Below are 15,707 nucleotides of genomic sequence, written 5' to 3'. Positions count from 1 at the left end.
AAAGATGCTACCAGAAAACTACTAGAGCTAATCAATGAATTTGGTAAAGTGGCAGGATACAAAATTAATGAACAGAAATCTCTGGCATTCCTATATACTAATGATGAAAAATCTGAAAGTGAAATCAAGAAAACACTCCCATTTACCATTGCAACAAAAAGAATAAAATATCTAGGAATAAACCTACCTAAGGAGATGAAAGACCTGTATGCAGAAAATTATAAGACACTGATGAAAGAAATTAAAGATGATACAAATAGATGGAGAGATATACCATGTTCTTGGATTGGAAGAATCAACATTGTGAAAATGACTCTACTACCCAAAGCAATCTATAGATTGAATGCAATCCCTATCAAACTACCACTGGCATTTTTCACAGAACTAGAACAAAAAATTTCACAATTTGTATGGAAACACAAAAGACCCCGAATAGCCAAAGCAATCTTGAGAACGAAAAACGGAGCTGGAGGAATCAGGCTCCCTGACTTCAGACTATACTACAAAGCTACAGTAATCAAGACAGTATGGTACTGGCACAAAAACAGAAAGATAGATCAATGGAACAGGATAGAAAGCCCAGAGATAAACCCATGCACATATGGACACCTTATCTTTGATAAAGGTGGCAGGAATGTACAGTGGAGAAAGGACAGCCTCTTCAATAAGTGGTGCTGGGAAAACTGGACAGGTACATGTAAAAGTATGAGATTAGATCACTCCCTAACACCATACACAAAAATAAGCTCAAAATGGATTAAAGACCTAAATGTAAGGCCAGAAACTATCAAACTCTTAGAGGAAAACATAGGCAGAACACTCTATGACATAAATCACAGCAAGATCCTTTCTGACCCACCTCCTAGAGTAATGGAAATAAAAACAAAAATAAACAAATGGGACCTAATGAAACTTCAAAGCTTTTGCACAGCAAAGAAAACCATAAACAAGACCAAAAGACAACCCTCAGAATGGGAGAAAATATTTGCAAATGAAGCAACCAACAAAGGATTAATCTCCAAAATTTACAAGCAGCTCATGCAGCTCAATAACAAAAAAACAAACAACCCAATCCAAAAATGGGCAGAAGACCTAAATAGACATTTCTCCAAAGAAGATATACAGACTGCCAACAAACACATGAAAGAATGCTCAACATCATTAATCATTAGAGAAATGCAAATCAAAACTAGAATGAGATATCATCTCACACCAGTCAGAATGGCCATCATCAAAAAATCTAGAAACAGTAAATGCTGGAGAGGGTGTGGAAAAAAGGGAACACTCTTGCACTGCTGGTGGGAATGTGAATTGGTACAGCCACTATGGAGAACAGTATGGAAGTTCCTTAAAAAACTACAAATAGAACTACCATATGACCCAGCAATCCCACTACTGGGCATATACCCTGAGAAAACCAAAATTCAAAAAGAGTCATGTACCAAAATGTTCATTGCAGCTCTATTTACAATAGCCCGAGGTGGAAACAACCTAAGTGCCCATCATCGGATGAATGGATAAAGAAGATGTGGCACACATATACAATGGAATATTACTCAGCCATAAAAAGAAACGAAATTGAGCTATTTGTAATGAGGTGGATAGACGTAGAGTCTGTCATACAGAGTGAAGTAAGTCAGAAAGAAAAAGACAAATACCATATGTTAACACATATATATGGAATTTAAGAAAAGAAAATGTCATGAAGAACCTAGGGGTAAGGCAGGAATAAAGATGCAGACCTACTAGAGAACAGACTTGAGGTTATGGGGAGGGGGAAAGGTGAGCTGTGACAGGGCAAGAGAGAGTCATGGACATATACACACTAACAAACGTAGTAAGGTAGATAGCTAGTGGGAAGCAGCCGCATGGCACAGGGATATTGGCTCGGTGCTTTGTGACAGCCTGGAGCGGTGGGATAGGGAGGGTGGGAGGGAGGGAGACGCAAGAGGGAAGACATATGGGAACATATGTATATGTATAACTGATTCACTTTGTTATAAAGCAGAAACTAACACACCATTGTAAAGCAATTATACCCCAATAAAGATGTTAAAAAAAAAGAAAAAGAATTAAGCCCTTGTTGGTCACGTCAGTTGCAGGTATTTTCTCCCAAATAGCACAGGTTCTGGAACAACTGGATACCCACATGCAGAAGAGTAAAGTTGGACCCTTACCTCCCCCCACCCCATATACAAAATCAACGCAAAATGGACCAAAGGCCTAGATGCAAGAACCAAAATTATAAAACTCCTAGAAGAGAACATGAGACTAAATCTTCATGACCTTGGATTTGGTCATGATTTCTTAGATCTACCAAAAGCAGAAGCAACAAAAGACAAAATAGATGAATTGGACTTCCTCAAAATGAAAAACAGTTGTGTATAAAAGGAGCAAGGAATAAGATAATCCACCATCCAAAATGGCCCAAGATGTTTGCAAACCATGTATCTGATAAAGGACTGTAGCCCAGCAGCCAAGCCCCCGGTGGTCCAGTGGAGTGTCTGTGCGGCCCCTCCCGTCCTCGGTGATCAGGGGATTTCAGGCCCCACAGCACCCGAGGGGTGGACACGGGTCATCCTCAGCACCCTCAGGGAGTGAGTGCTGGATGGTTTTGAGCCCAGATGCACTCCCATTACTGCCCTCAAAAGCTGAAGGCTTCAGCATGCCTCCAGATGGACACAGAGTATTTGCAAGTCTTTGAAAACCAAGAGAACAGTCTTCACTTTTCGGAAAGGGCATCTTATTATTTCACAGCATGACCATTTTCCATCTGGCTCTCAGAGGTGCCCTACCACCTCCCTGATTTCTCTGAGAGTGGCCATGGGGGTTTGGCTGTCCCCAGTCCCACACCAGGTGACAAGGCCAGTTGGGCCAGACCCTGGTGGTCCTTAGCTTCGCTGGAGACTAACCCAGACTCTCAGCCTGCGATTGAACGTGGACGCCACTGCTTCTCCCCGTCTCCGATTCTCATCTCCTCCTCTGTCTCTCTTCCTCTTGCTTTTCAGTCTCAGATTTACCTGACGGCCACCACTCAGAGCTCCCGAAGAGCCCAGAGATTTCTCCTGGAAGGAAAGGTTCTGGAAAATCAGAGGGATAAATAAAGGATGCAGCTGATTCCTGCCTTGTGCTGATGCCCAAGAGGGTGAGGAGAGTGAGTGTTTTCTCATTAGAATTTTAAATCCTCCAAGTAATAGATCATTGTGGGGGCATCCAGTGTTCTCCTGCTCATTCTAAGAATGTCATTCTTGGATTTTAATGTGATAAATAACTTATATTATAAATATGCAGAGGGGGGATATCCATTTAAAAATGTTAGAGGTAACTTCAAGGGATTTAGAACAAACAAGGACACAGAACCCTGTGTCCAGACACTGGCTGAGAGGCTCCTACCGTGAGCCGCAGACCCCTGGAGGGCGGCATGGCCATGACTCTCCTCCCGCAGGTGAGCCTACACAGGCACATCCCACGTGGGACCACTGCATTGCATAATCTTAGAGTGTCCGATGGCAGGCAGCTGGCTAGAGATGCGGACAAGAGAAAACTGCCCAGCAGCCTGGGACAACCCCGGGGTGAGGCCTTAGGTAGGGCCAGTGTCAGAGCCTCAGAGATAACTTGAAAAGAGTTCAGGCTGTTCAGGACATCGTCAGAGATGCACTTAGGCACATATTCAGGGCCTTAGTTATGGACAGGATCCGGGCATTATTTAGTGACAGCTTAGACTATAAGGGACAGCATCAGGGCCTAAGTTAGGGACAGTGTCAGTGCTTCACTTAAGAGATAACGTGAGAGCCTTAGGTAGACACAGTTCAGGCTGTTATTAGGGATATCTTCAGGGCCTTAGACCAGCATCATGGCCATAATTAGAACCAGTGTCATGGCATTAGTTAGGGCCCAAACTAGGGTGTTAGTTAGGGAGAGAGTCAGGTCACTAGTTACAGACAGTGTCAGGGTTTTAGGTAGGGACAGCGACAAGTCCTTAGTTAAGAAGAGTGTCAGGGCCTCACTTAGGGGCAGCATCAGGATGTTAGTTAGGGAAAGTCAGGACAGTAGAATTTCAGATTCTGAGGTAGAGACAGCATCAGGGCCTTAGTTAGGGACAGCATCAGAGACTTACCTAGGGACATATTCAGGGCCTTAGTTATGGACAGGATCAGGGCGTTATTGAGAGATACATGAGGCTATTAGGGACAGCATAAGGGTGTTAGGGAAAGAGTCGGCTGTTATTATAGACAGTGACAGTGCCTCAGGTAGAGACATCATCACAGCCTTAGTTAGGAAGAGGGTCAGGGCCTTGGTGAGGGACAGGGTTAGGCCAACAGTGAGGGACATCTAAGTCTATTAGGGACATCGTCAGGGCCTTAGATAGGGTCAGCATCAGGGCCGTAGGTAGGACCAGTGTCAGGGCGTTATTTAGGGACAAAATTAGGATGTTAGTTAAGGAAAAAGCCAGGAAATTAGTTACAGACAGTGTCAGCTTCTCAGGTAGAGACTTCAAGGTCTCAGTGAGAGCATCAGCATCTCAGGTAGGCGTTGCATCGGGCCATTACTTACAGTGTCAAGGCCTTAATTAGGGAGAGTGTCAGAGCCTCAGAGAAAAACTTGAGGGCCTTAGTAAGAGACACTTCAGGCTGTTCGTTAGGGACATCATCAGGGCGTTAGTTATGGACAGGGTCAGGGTATTAGTGAAGGACAGCTCAGGCAATTAGGCACACCATCAGGGCCTTGGGTAGGGGCAGCGTCAGGGAGTAGTTGGGGAAAGAATGAGGCCGTTAGGTAAAGACAGACTCAGGGCCTTAGTTAGAGACAGTGTCAAGTTCTTTGTTAGGGACACTGTCATGGCCTCAGTTAAAGATAACATGAGGGTCTTAGTTAGAGATAGTGTCAGGGCCTTAGTTATGGACATCTTTAGGGACTCAGTTAGAGGTAATTTGAGGGCCTTAGTAAGAGACATTTTGGGTCATTAGTGACATCGTCTGGACCTTCGTGCCATCTGCAGTACATCATTTATGGGCCGCATCACGGCATTAATGAGAGACAGCTCAGGTTATTAGGGACCATGTCAGGGTCTAGTTGGGGAATGTGTCAGGACGTTTGTTAGGGAAAGAGTGGGGCTAGTAGTTAAAGACAGACTCAGGGCCTTAGTCAGAGATAGCCTCAGTCCTTAATTAGGGAGAGTGTCAGGGCCTCAGTTAAAGATAAGTTGAGGGCCTTAAAGATAAGTTGAGGGACAGCCTCCAGGCCTCAGTTAGAGACAGGTTCATGGCCTCGGGACTAAATTCGGGGTCTCAGTTAGGGACAGCATCAGGGATTTAGTTAGCATAAGAGACTCGACATTAGGTAGAGACAAGGTTAGGATAAGGTCTAGGAAAAGCGTCAGGAAATGACGTAGGGATAGTGTCAAGACCATAGCTACTTAGAGCATCAGTGCCTAATTTAGAACCAGTGTCAGGGTTTCATGTAGGGACAGTGTCAGATCCTGACTTAGGGAGAGAGACAGGAACTGAGTGAGGCCTAGAGTCAGGGCCTTAGCTGGGGACAGTGTCAAGGCATGCCTTAGGAACAGCATAAGGGCCTCGGTAGGAACAGCCTAAGGGGATTGGTAAAGACATTATCAGGGCCTCTGTGAGAGACAGCCTCACAGCCTCACATAGGTACAACGTCAAGGCTTACTTTCGGACAGTTTCAGGACCTTGGTAAGACATAGGCCAGGACATAATAAGCTCAGGACACTGTCAGGACTTTAAATATTGACGGCAGCAGGGCCTTAGTTAAGGACAGGGTCAAGGCCTTAGATAGGACTACCATCTGTGTCTCTGTTAGGTCCCGTGTCAGGGCCTGACTTAGGAATAGTGTTAGGGCTTTAGTGAGGGAGAGTTCTGGGCCAGATTTAGGAAGCGCATCTAGGCCTCAGTTAGGGACAGTGTCACGGCCTTGGGACTAAATTCAGAGCCTGAGTTAGGCACAGCCTCAGGCCTTCACTTAGCGACAGCGACAGGGCTTTCTTAGGGACAGTGTCAGGCCCTTGGTTAGAAATGGGTCAGGATATTAGCTCAGGATAGTGTCCGTATTTTAGTTATTGCCAGCAACAGGGCTTATCTTAGGGACAGATTTCGGGCCTTAGTAAGAGACCGTGTGAAGGCTGTAGTTAGGACTAGTCTGGGTCTTAGTTAGGGAGAGCATTAGGGCTTCTGTGAGGATAAGAGGCAGGTAATTAGCTCGGGACAGAATCAGATTCCAGGCCAGGGATAGTGTCAGGAAATGAGCTAGGAATAGCGTGAAGACCTTAGTTGTTGAGAATATCAGGGCCTTAGTTAGGACCAGTGTCAGGGCTTGATGAAGGGACAGCGTCAGAGCCTAACTAAGGTACGGCCACAGGGCCTAAGTGAGGCCTATCTTTAGGGCCTGAGTGAGGGACAGTGTCAGGGCATGACCTAGGAGTGGTATAAGGGCCTGTGTAGGATCAGCATTAGGGTCTTCCTTAAAGACATTCTCAGGGCCTCTGATAGGGACAGCCTCAGGGCCTCCCTTAGGGACAGCGTAAGGGCTTACTTTGGGACAGTTTCAGGACCTTGGTAAGATATGGGTCAGGATATTAGCTCAGGATAATGTCAGGACTTTAGATATTGATGGCAGCAGGGCGTTAGTTAGACACAGTGTCAGGGCCCGCGTTAGGACTAGCATCTGGGACTCTGTTAGGTACCGTGTCAGGGCCTGAGTTAGTAATAGTGTTAGGGCTTTAGTGAGGGACAGTTCTGGGCCGGATTTAGGACAGGCATCTAGGACTCAGTTAGTGACAGTGTCATGGCCTTGGGGCTAAATTCAGTGTCTGTGTTAGGCACAGAGTAAGGGCTTCAGTTAGCATAAGAGGCAGGACATTTGCGAGGGCAAGGTTTAGGGTAAAATTTATGGATCGTGTCAGGAAATGACCTAGGGGTCGTGTCAAGACCTTAGTCCCTGAGAGTATCAGGGCCTTAATTAGAACCAGTGTCAGGGCTTCAGGTAGGGACAGCGTCAGAGCCTGACTTAGGGAGAGCCACAGGGCCTGAGTGAGGCCTAGCGTCAGGCCCTTAGCTGGGGACACTGTCAGGGCATGATGTAGGAGCTTCATCAGGGCCTTTGTTGGGTCAGCAATAGGGTTTTAGTTAAAGACATGACCAGGGCCTGAGGTGGTCACAGCTTCAAGGCCTCAGGTAGGCATAGCTTCAGGGCCTGAGTTAGGCACAGCCTCAGGCTTTCACTTAGGGACAGAGGCAGGGCTTTCTTAGGGAGAGTGTCAGGACCTTGGTTAGAAATGGGTCAGATTCTTAACTCAGGATAGTGTCCAGATTTTAGTTATTGCCAGCAGCAGGTCCTATATTAGGGACAGATTCCGGTCCTTAGTTAGAGACAGTGTCAGGACCTTAGTTAGGACTAGTTAGGACTAGAGCATTAGGGCTTCAGTGAGGATAAGAGGCAGGAAATTTGCTCAGGACAGAGTCAGATTCCAGGCCAGGGATAGTGTCAGGAAATGAGCTAGGGATAGCGTGAAGACCTTAGTTATTGAGAGCATCAGGGCCTTAGTTAGGACCAGTGTCAGGGGCTTAATCAGTACCAGTGTCAGGGCTTGATGATGTAGGGACAGCGTCAGAGCCTCACTAAGTTATGGGAAAAGGGCCCAAGTGAGGCCTATCTTTAGGTCCTGAGTGAGGGACAGTGTCAGGGCGTGTCATAGGAGTAGTTTAAGGCTCTCTGTGAGATCAGCCTTAGGATCTCCATAAAAGACATTCTCAGGGTCTCTGTTAGGGACATCCTCAGGGCCACCCTGAGGGACAGGGTCAGGGCTTACTTTGGGACAGTTTCAGGACCTTGGTAAGACATGGGTCAGGATATTAGCTCAGGAAAATGTCACGACGTTAGATATTGATGGCCGCAGGGCCTTAGAGACAGTGTCAGGGCCTGACTTAGGACGAGCATCAGAGCCTTTGTTAGGTACAGTGTGAGGGACTGAGTTAGGTGTTGTGTCAGGGCCTGAGGTAGGACGAGCCTCCAGGCATCAGTTAGGGGCAGCATCACGGCCTCGGGACTAATTTCAAGGCCTTAGTTAGGGACAGCATCAGGGATTTAGTTAGCATAAGAGTCTCGACATTAGTTAAAGGCAAGGTTAGGTTAAGGTCTAGGGATAGTGTCAGGACATGACTTAGGAATAGTGCCAAGACTTCAGTAACTTAGAGCATCAGGGCCTAATTTAGGACCAGTGTCAGGACTTCAGGAAAGGACAGCATCAGAGCCGGACTTGGGAAGAGCGACAGGGCTTGAGTGAGTTCTAGAGTCAGGGCCTTAGCTAGGGACAGTATCAGGGCATGACTTAGGAGCAGCATAAGGGCCTTGGTAGGATCGGGCTCAGGGGCTTTGCTAAAGCCATTATCAGGGCCTCTGTTAGGGACAGCCTCAGGGTCTCACTTAGGGACAGAGTCAGGGCTTACTTAGGGACAGTTTCAGGAACGTGGTAAGAGATGGGTCAGGAAATGAGCTCAGGATAGTGTCAGGACATTAGATATTGACGGCAGCAGGGCCTTAGTTAGACGCAGTGTCAGGGCCTGCGTTAGGACTAGTATCTGGGCCTCTGTTAGGTACCGTGTCAGGGGCTGAGTTAGGAATAGTGTTAGGGCTTTAGTGAGGGACAGTTCTGGGCCGGATTTAGGATGGGCATCTAGGCCTCAGTTAGTGACAGTGTCATGGCCTTGGGCCTAAATTCAGTGTCTGTGTTAGGCACAGAGTAAGGGCTTCATTTAGCATAAGAGGCAGGACATTTGCTAGCGCTAGGTTTAGGGTAAAGTTTATGGATCGTGTCAGCAAATGACCTAGGTGTAGTGTCAAGACCTTAGTCACTGAGAGTATCAAGGCCTTATTTAGAACCAGTATCATGGCTGCAGGTAGGGAGAGCGCCAGTGCCTGACTTAGGGAGAGCCACAGGGCCTGAGTGAGGCCTAGCGTCAGGCCCTTAGCTGGGGACACTGTCAGGGCATGACGTAGGAATATTATCAGTGCCTTTTTTGGATCAGCAATAGGGTTTTAGTCGCTAAGCAACATCCATGCTTGTAGCTCTTCGGAGTCACTCTGTGTATGCCGCGTGTAGGGCAACACACTGCACTGTTTTTTGGGACAGCTTGATTTACCCAATACTCCCACAGGTTTATGAACACGTTTTTTTCAGGTCCAACATGCCTTGGAAGTCTGACTCATTGCCCTAGTCTGAGCTGCACTGAGAAAAACTCTGGGCTTCGCATTCCATCTAGGACCTCCTGACTGAAGTCACCCTGCCTCCAGGAGAAATTCGACTTGCATTCGTACTGCCACTAAAGCCCAGTTCTTCGTGTAAAACTGCAGGCTTTTGAAGAGCCACAGGCCCGGAGGCCTAGCTAGGGCATACCTTGGTTGAGGCTGTTTGTTAGATGCAGAACACCGTGCTTTGAGGAGTTGATTCAGGGAATGAAACAGTGGGTAACCTGTGTCTCTTTTGACTTGTTAGAAACCACAGGGATGTATGGTGCATGTGCCCATGGAAATGGGGGCCTGATGGAAAGAGCCTTGCTTTCACATTTTCAAAGCGCCATGCATGCTGCCTTGAAGGACCTGAAATTCACTGCTGTTGACAGGCCTCTAGCCACTGTAGGCCTGGCTCTGGGAAGAAAATGAGTTTCCTCTATGTTAACCAGGTGCTTCCATGGCCCGGGTGGAGTTTAGCCTGCCATGCTCTAGAGATAAAGGGAAACTCAACGTGAGTACTTGCCTCGAGGAATCGCCCTGAGTATCCGTACAGAAAGGGGGCATGCAGCTGTTTCCATGAGGTCTTCGTCGGTGTTCTGCTGTAGTTTAAATGAAGTACCCTTTTCAGGACTCGTAGGCCCGTCGGGTGTGCATCATTTCCCTCCAGGATTAGTGAGTACTTGTAGAACGCTGTGGGCCTGCTGAGCAGCATTGAGACCCATAGGTTGGGCCCTCAGAGGCCCTCTGTGTATGCCGAGTGATGGTCAACACACTGCACTTTCCTTAAGGGGAGGTACATTTCCAGAGCCCTCAAACAGCCTCAAGACCACTTTTGTGGCTAGTGAGATGTGCCGTGGAAGTCTTCTTCATAACCATCGTCTGAGCTCCCATGGTAAAACATTCTGCTTAAAATTCTTCGAGGAACTCGTACATGAAGTCACTCCGCTCGAGGAGAAATTCAGCATCCTACCATGCTGTGTTGCTAACGGGACACTCAGCGTGAGCAGTTGCCTCAAGGTAAGGCCCTGAATGTTCATGCAGAAGCAATGGCGTGCAGCAGTTTCCATGAGGTCGTAGCCGCTGCTCTTCATTATCTTAACGGCCGTATGCTTTTCAGGACATCTAGCAACCTCGAGTGAGAACCCTATTCCCAGCTGGAACACGGAGTACCGCCAGGCCCGCCTTGGTCTGCTAAGCAACTTCCAGGCCCGTAGCCCTTCGGAGCCACTCTGTGTATACCGAATATAGGGCCACACACTGCCCTACTTCATGGGACAGCTTGAAATCCCCAGCACTCCCAGCAATTCACGAACACCGTTCTAGCATGTCCAAATGCCGGGGAAGTCTGATTCATTGCCCTAGTCTGAGCTGCACTGAGAAAATCCCTCGGCTTCATATTCCATTTAGGACCTCTTGCCTGAAGTCATGCTGCCTCCAGGAGAAACTCAGCTTGCGTTTCTACTGTCACTAAAGCCCAGTTCTTCGTGTAATACTGCAAGCTTTTGAAGAACCACAGGCCCGGAGGCTTAGCTAGTGTGTACCTTGTTTGGGACAGTTTGCTAGACGCAGAACACCATGCTTCGAGGAGTTGATTCAGGGAAGGAACCCCTGGGTAACCTGTGTCTCTTTTGGCTTGTTAGAAACCACAGGGATGGATGCTGCGTGTGCCCATGGAAATGAGGCCCTGATGGAACTAGCCTTGCTTTCCCATTTTGAAAGCTCCATGCATGCTGCCTTGAAGCTACCTGAAATTCACTGCTGTTGACAGGCCTCTAGCCACTGTAGGCCTGGCTGTGGGAAGAAAATGAGTTTCCTCTATCTAAACCACGTGCTTCCATGGCCGGGGTGGAGCTCATCCTGCCATTCTCTAGATATAAAGGGAAACTCAATGTGAGTACTTGCCTCGAGGAAAGGCCCTGAGTATCCGTACAGAAAGGGAGGCATGCAGCTCTTTCCATGAGGTCTTAGTCACCGTTCTGCTGTAGTTTAAAGGAAGTACATTTTTCAGGACTACTAGACCCCTCTGGTGTGCATCATTTCCCTCCAGGATCACTGAGTAGCTCCAGACCCCTGTGGTCCTGCTGAGTAACATCAAGCCCCATAGGTCGGTCCCTCGGAGGTCCTCTGTGTATGCCGAGTTATGGGCAACACACTGCATGTTCCATAAGGAGAGCTACATTCCAGAGCCCTCGAAAAGCCTCAGGACCATATTTCTGGCCAGTCCAATGTGCCGTGGAAGACTTCGTCAAGGCCATCGTCAGAGCTGCCATGGGAAAGCATTCTGCTTACAATTCTTCGAGGACCTCGTACCTGAAATCTCTCTGATCGAGAAGAAATTCACCATCCGACCATGCTGTGTTGCGAACAGGACACTCAGCATGAGCACTTGCCTGTAGTTAAGTCCTTGAATTTCCGTGTAGAATCAGAGGTATGCAGCAGTTTCCCTGAGGCTGTAGCTCTGCTGTGCATTATCTTAACAGCAGTACGCTTTTCAGGACACCTAGGAGCCTCACGTGGGCACCCCGTTCCCGGCAGGAACAGTGAGTCGCCCCAGGCCCCCCTGTGCCTGCTAAGCAACTTCCAGGCCCGTAGCCCTTCGCTGCCACTCTGTGTATGCCGAGTATAAGGCAACACACTGCCCTTCATGGGACAGCTTGAAATCCCCAGCACTCTCACAGGTTCACAAACCCGGTTCTAGCTCGTCCAACATGCCCTGGAAGTCTGCCTCATAGCCCTAGTCTGAGCTGCACTGAGAAAAACCCTCGGCTTCGAATTCCATCTAGGATCTCCTGCCTGAAGTCACCCTGCCTCCAGGAAAAAGTCGGCTTCCGTTCCGACTGCCACTAAAGCCAGAATATGTATGCCGATTATAGGGCAACACACTGCACTCCTTCATGGGACAACTTGAAATCCCCAGCACTCCCAGAGTTCCACGTATGCCGTTCTAGAAAATCCAACATGCCAGGGACGTCTGACTCATGGCCCTAGTGTGAGCTGCACTGAGAAAAACACTCGGCTTCACATTCCATATAGGACCTTGTGCCTGAAGTCACCCTCCCTCCAGCAGAAAGTCGGCTTGCGTTCTGACCACCACTAAAGCCCAGTTCTTTGTGTAACACTGCAGGCTTTTAAAGAGCCACAGGCCCATCGACTTAGCTACAGTGTACCTTGGTTGAGGCAGTTCGCTAGCTTTAGAACACCCTGCTTCGAGGAGTTGATTCAGGGAAGGAACCACTGGGTACCCTGTGTCTCTTTTGACTTGTTAGAAACCACAGGGATGTGTGTCGCGTGTGCCCATGGAAATGGGGTCCTGATGGAACTAGCCTTGCTTTCCCATTTCGAAAGCTCCTTTCATGCTGCCTTGAAGCTACTTAAAATTCACTTTTGTTGACAGGCCTCTAGACACTATAGGCCTGGCTCTGGGAAGAAAATGAGTTTCCTCTATCTAAACCAGATGCTTCCATGGCGGGTGTAGATCTCAGCCTGCCATGCTCTAGAGCTAAACAGAAACTCAACGTGAATACCTGCCTCAAAGAAAGACCTAGAGTATCCGTACAGAAAGGGAGGTGTGCAGCTGTTTCCATGAGGTCTTAGTTGCCGTTCTGTGTTATTTTAAAGGAAGTACCCTTTTCAGGACTCCTAGGTGCCTCAGGTGTGTGTCATTTCCCTCCAATATCACTGAGTACCTCGAGACCCCGGTGGGCCTACTGAGCAATATTGAGGCCCATATGTCGGTCCCGTGGAGGCCCTCTCTGTATGCTGAGCGATGGGCAACAAACTGCACGTTCCTTAAGGAGAGCTACATTTCCAAAGCCCTCGAACAGCCTCAGGACCACATTTCTGGCTAGTCCGACGTGCCATGGAATTCTTCGTCATGGCTGTCGTCAGAGCTGCTATGGGGAAATATTCTGCTTACAATTCTTCTAGGACCTCATACCTGAAGTCACTCTGCTCGAGGAGAAATTCATCATCCTACCATGCTGTGTCACTAACGGGATACTCAGCGAAGAGCTTGCCTTAAGGTAAGGCCCTGAATTGCCGAGCAGAAGTGGAGGTGTGCAGCAGTTTCCATAAGACCGTAGCCGCTACTCTGCATTATCTTAATGGCAGTACGCTTTTCAGGACACCTAGGAGTGTCGCGTGGGCACCGTATTCCCTGCAGGAACACTGAGTACCCCTAGGCCCCCCTGGGCCTGCAAAGCAACTTTCATGCCCGTAGCCCTCTGGAGCCACTCTGTGTATGCCGAGTGTAGGACAACACACTCCACTCCTGCTTGGGAAAGCTTGAAATCCCCAGCACTCTCATAGGTTTACGAACACTGTTCTAGCACGTCCAACATGCCGGGGAAGTCTGACTCATTGGCCTAGTCTGATCTGCACTGAGAAAAACCCTCCGCTTCGCTTTCCATCTAGGACATCCTGCCTAAAGTCACCCTGCCTCCTTGAGAAAGTCGGCTTGTGTTCCAACTGCCACGAAAGCCCAGTTCTTCGTGTAATACTGCAGGCTTTTGAAGAGGCACAGACCCGGAGGCCTAGCTATGGTGTACCTTGGTTGAGGCAGTTTGTTACATGCCGAACACCCTGCTTAGAGGATTTGATTTGATTCAGGGAAGGAACCACTTGGCAACCTGTGTCTCTTTTGACTTGTTGTAAAGCACAGGGTTGTATCGTACGTGTGCTCATGGAAATGGGATCCTGATGGAACTAACCTTGCTTTCCCATTTTGAAAGCTCCATTCATGCTTCCTTAAAGCTACGTGAAATTCACTGCTGTGGACAGGACTCTAGCCACTATACGCCTGGCTATGAGAAGAACATGAGTTTCCTGTATCTAAACCAGGTGCTTCTATGACCGGGGTGGAGCTCAGCCTGCCATGCTCTAGAGCTAAAGGGAAACTCAATGTGAGTACTTGCGTCGAGGACAGGCCCTGAGTATCCAGGCAGAAAGGGAGGCACGCAACTGTTTCCATGAGGTCTTAGTCGCTGTTCTGCTTTATTTCATCGGGAGTACCCTTTTTAGGACTCCTGGGCCCCTCGGGTTTGCATAATTTTCCCTGCAAGATTACTGAGTACCTCCAGACCCCTGTGGGCCTGCTGAGCAACATCGAGGCCCATATGTTGGACCCTCGGAGGGGCCCTCTGTTTATCGAGTGATGGGCAACACACTGCACCTTCCTTAAGGGGAGCTGCCATGAGAAAACCGTTTGCTTACAATTTTTCGAGGATCTCATACCTGAAGTCACTCTGCTCGAGGAGAAGTTCACTATCCTACCATGCTGTGTCGCTAACGGGAAACTCAGCAAGAACACTTGCCTGTAGGTAATGCCCTGAATTGCCCTGCAGAAGCAGAGGCGTGCAGCAGTTTCCATCAGGCTGCAGCTGCTTTTCTGCATTATCTTAACCGCAGTACCCTTTTTAGGATACCTAAGAGACTCGGGTCGGCACCGTATTCCCGGCCTGAGTTGGGAGTACCCCCAGGCCTCCCTGGGCTGCTAAGCAACATCCAGTCCCGGTAGCCCTTCGGAGTCACTCTGTGTATGCCGAATGTAGGGCAACAGGTTGCACTCTTTCTTGGGACAGCTTGAGATCCCCAGTACGCCCACAGGTTCACGAACACTGTTTTGGCACGTCCAACTTGCTGTGGAAGTCTGACTCATTGCCCTAGTCTGAGCTGAACTGACAAAAACCCTTGGATTTGCATTCCATCTAGGATCTCTTGTCTGAATTCACCCTGCCTGCAGGAGAAAGTCGGCTTGCTTCCAACTCTATCTAAAGCCCAGTTCTTCGTGTAACGCTGCAGGCTGTTGAAGAGCCTCAGGCCCGAGGCCTAGCTAGGGTGTTCCTTGGTTGATGCAGTTCACTAGATGCAGAACACCCTGCTTCGAGGAGTTGATTCAGGGAAGGAACCACTGGGCAACCTGTGTCTCTTTTGACTTGTTTGAATCCAAAGGGATATATAGGCTGTGTGTGCCCATGGAAATTGTGGCCTGATGGAACTAGCCTTGCTTTCCCATGTTGAAAGCTCCATTCATGCTGCCTTGATGCTACCTGAAATTTCTGCTGTTGAGAGGCCTCTAGCCACTGTAGGCATGGTTCTGGGAAGGTAATGAGTTTCCTCTAGCTAAACCGGGTGCTTCCATGGCCGGGGTGGAGCTCAGCCTGCCATGCTCTACAGCTAAAGGGAAACTCATCGTGAGTATGTGCCTCGAGGAAAGGCCCTGAGTAGCCGTGCAGAAAGGGAGGCATGCCGCTGCTTCCATGAGGCCTTACTCGCTGTCTGCTGTATTTTAGGGGAACTACCCTTTTTAGGACTCCTAGGGCCCTCGGGTGTGCATCCTTTTCCCTTGAAGATCACTGAGTACCTCCAGACCTCTGTGGGCCTGCTGAGCAACATTGAGGCCCATAAGTCGGTCCCTCGGAGTCCCTCTGCGTATGCCAAGTGTTGGGCAACACACTGCA

General features: G+C 48.6%; 1 long non-coding RNA gene across 3 annotated transcripts in view; it reads left to right on the top strand.

Moving 5' to 3' along the window:
* The window catches only part of LOC137218235 (uncharacterized), a 44,571-nt gene extending 29,529 nt beyond the window's left edge, over nucleotides 1-15,042 (top strand). For 2 of the 3 annotated variants that reach the window (XR_010940556.1, XR_010940555.1), the window contains 2 exons: nucleotides 3,009-3,154; nucleotides 9,197-15,042. This is a non-coding gene — a long non-coding RNA (uncharacterized lncRNA). The remainder of the gene's footprint in view (nucleotides 1-3,008; nucleotides 3,155-9,196) is intronic. The other variant, XR_010940557.1, reaches the window with a different exon arrangement.
* Nucleotides 15,043-15,707: the final 665 nt, after the last annotated feature.

Source organism: Pseudorca crassidens, unplaced genomic scaffold (genome assembly GCF_039906515.1).
Source record: "Pseudorca crassidens isolate mPseCra1 unplaced genomic scaffold, mPseCra1.hap1 Scaffold_64, whole genome shotgun sequence".
Taxonomy (NCBI): domain Eukaryota; kingdom Metazoa; phylum Chordata; class Mammalia; order Artiodactyla; family Delphinidae; genus Pseudorca; species Pseudorca crassidens.
Note: the sequence above shows the minus strand (reverse complement) of the source record. Positions and strands in the feature narration are given on the sequence as shown.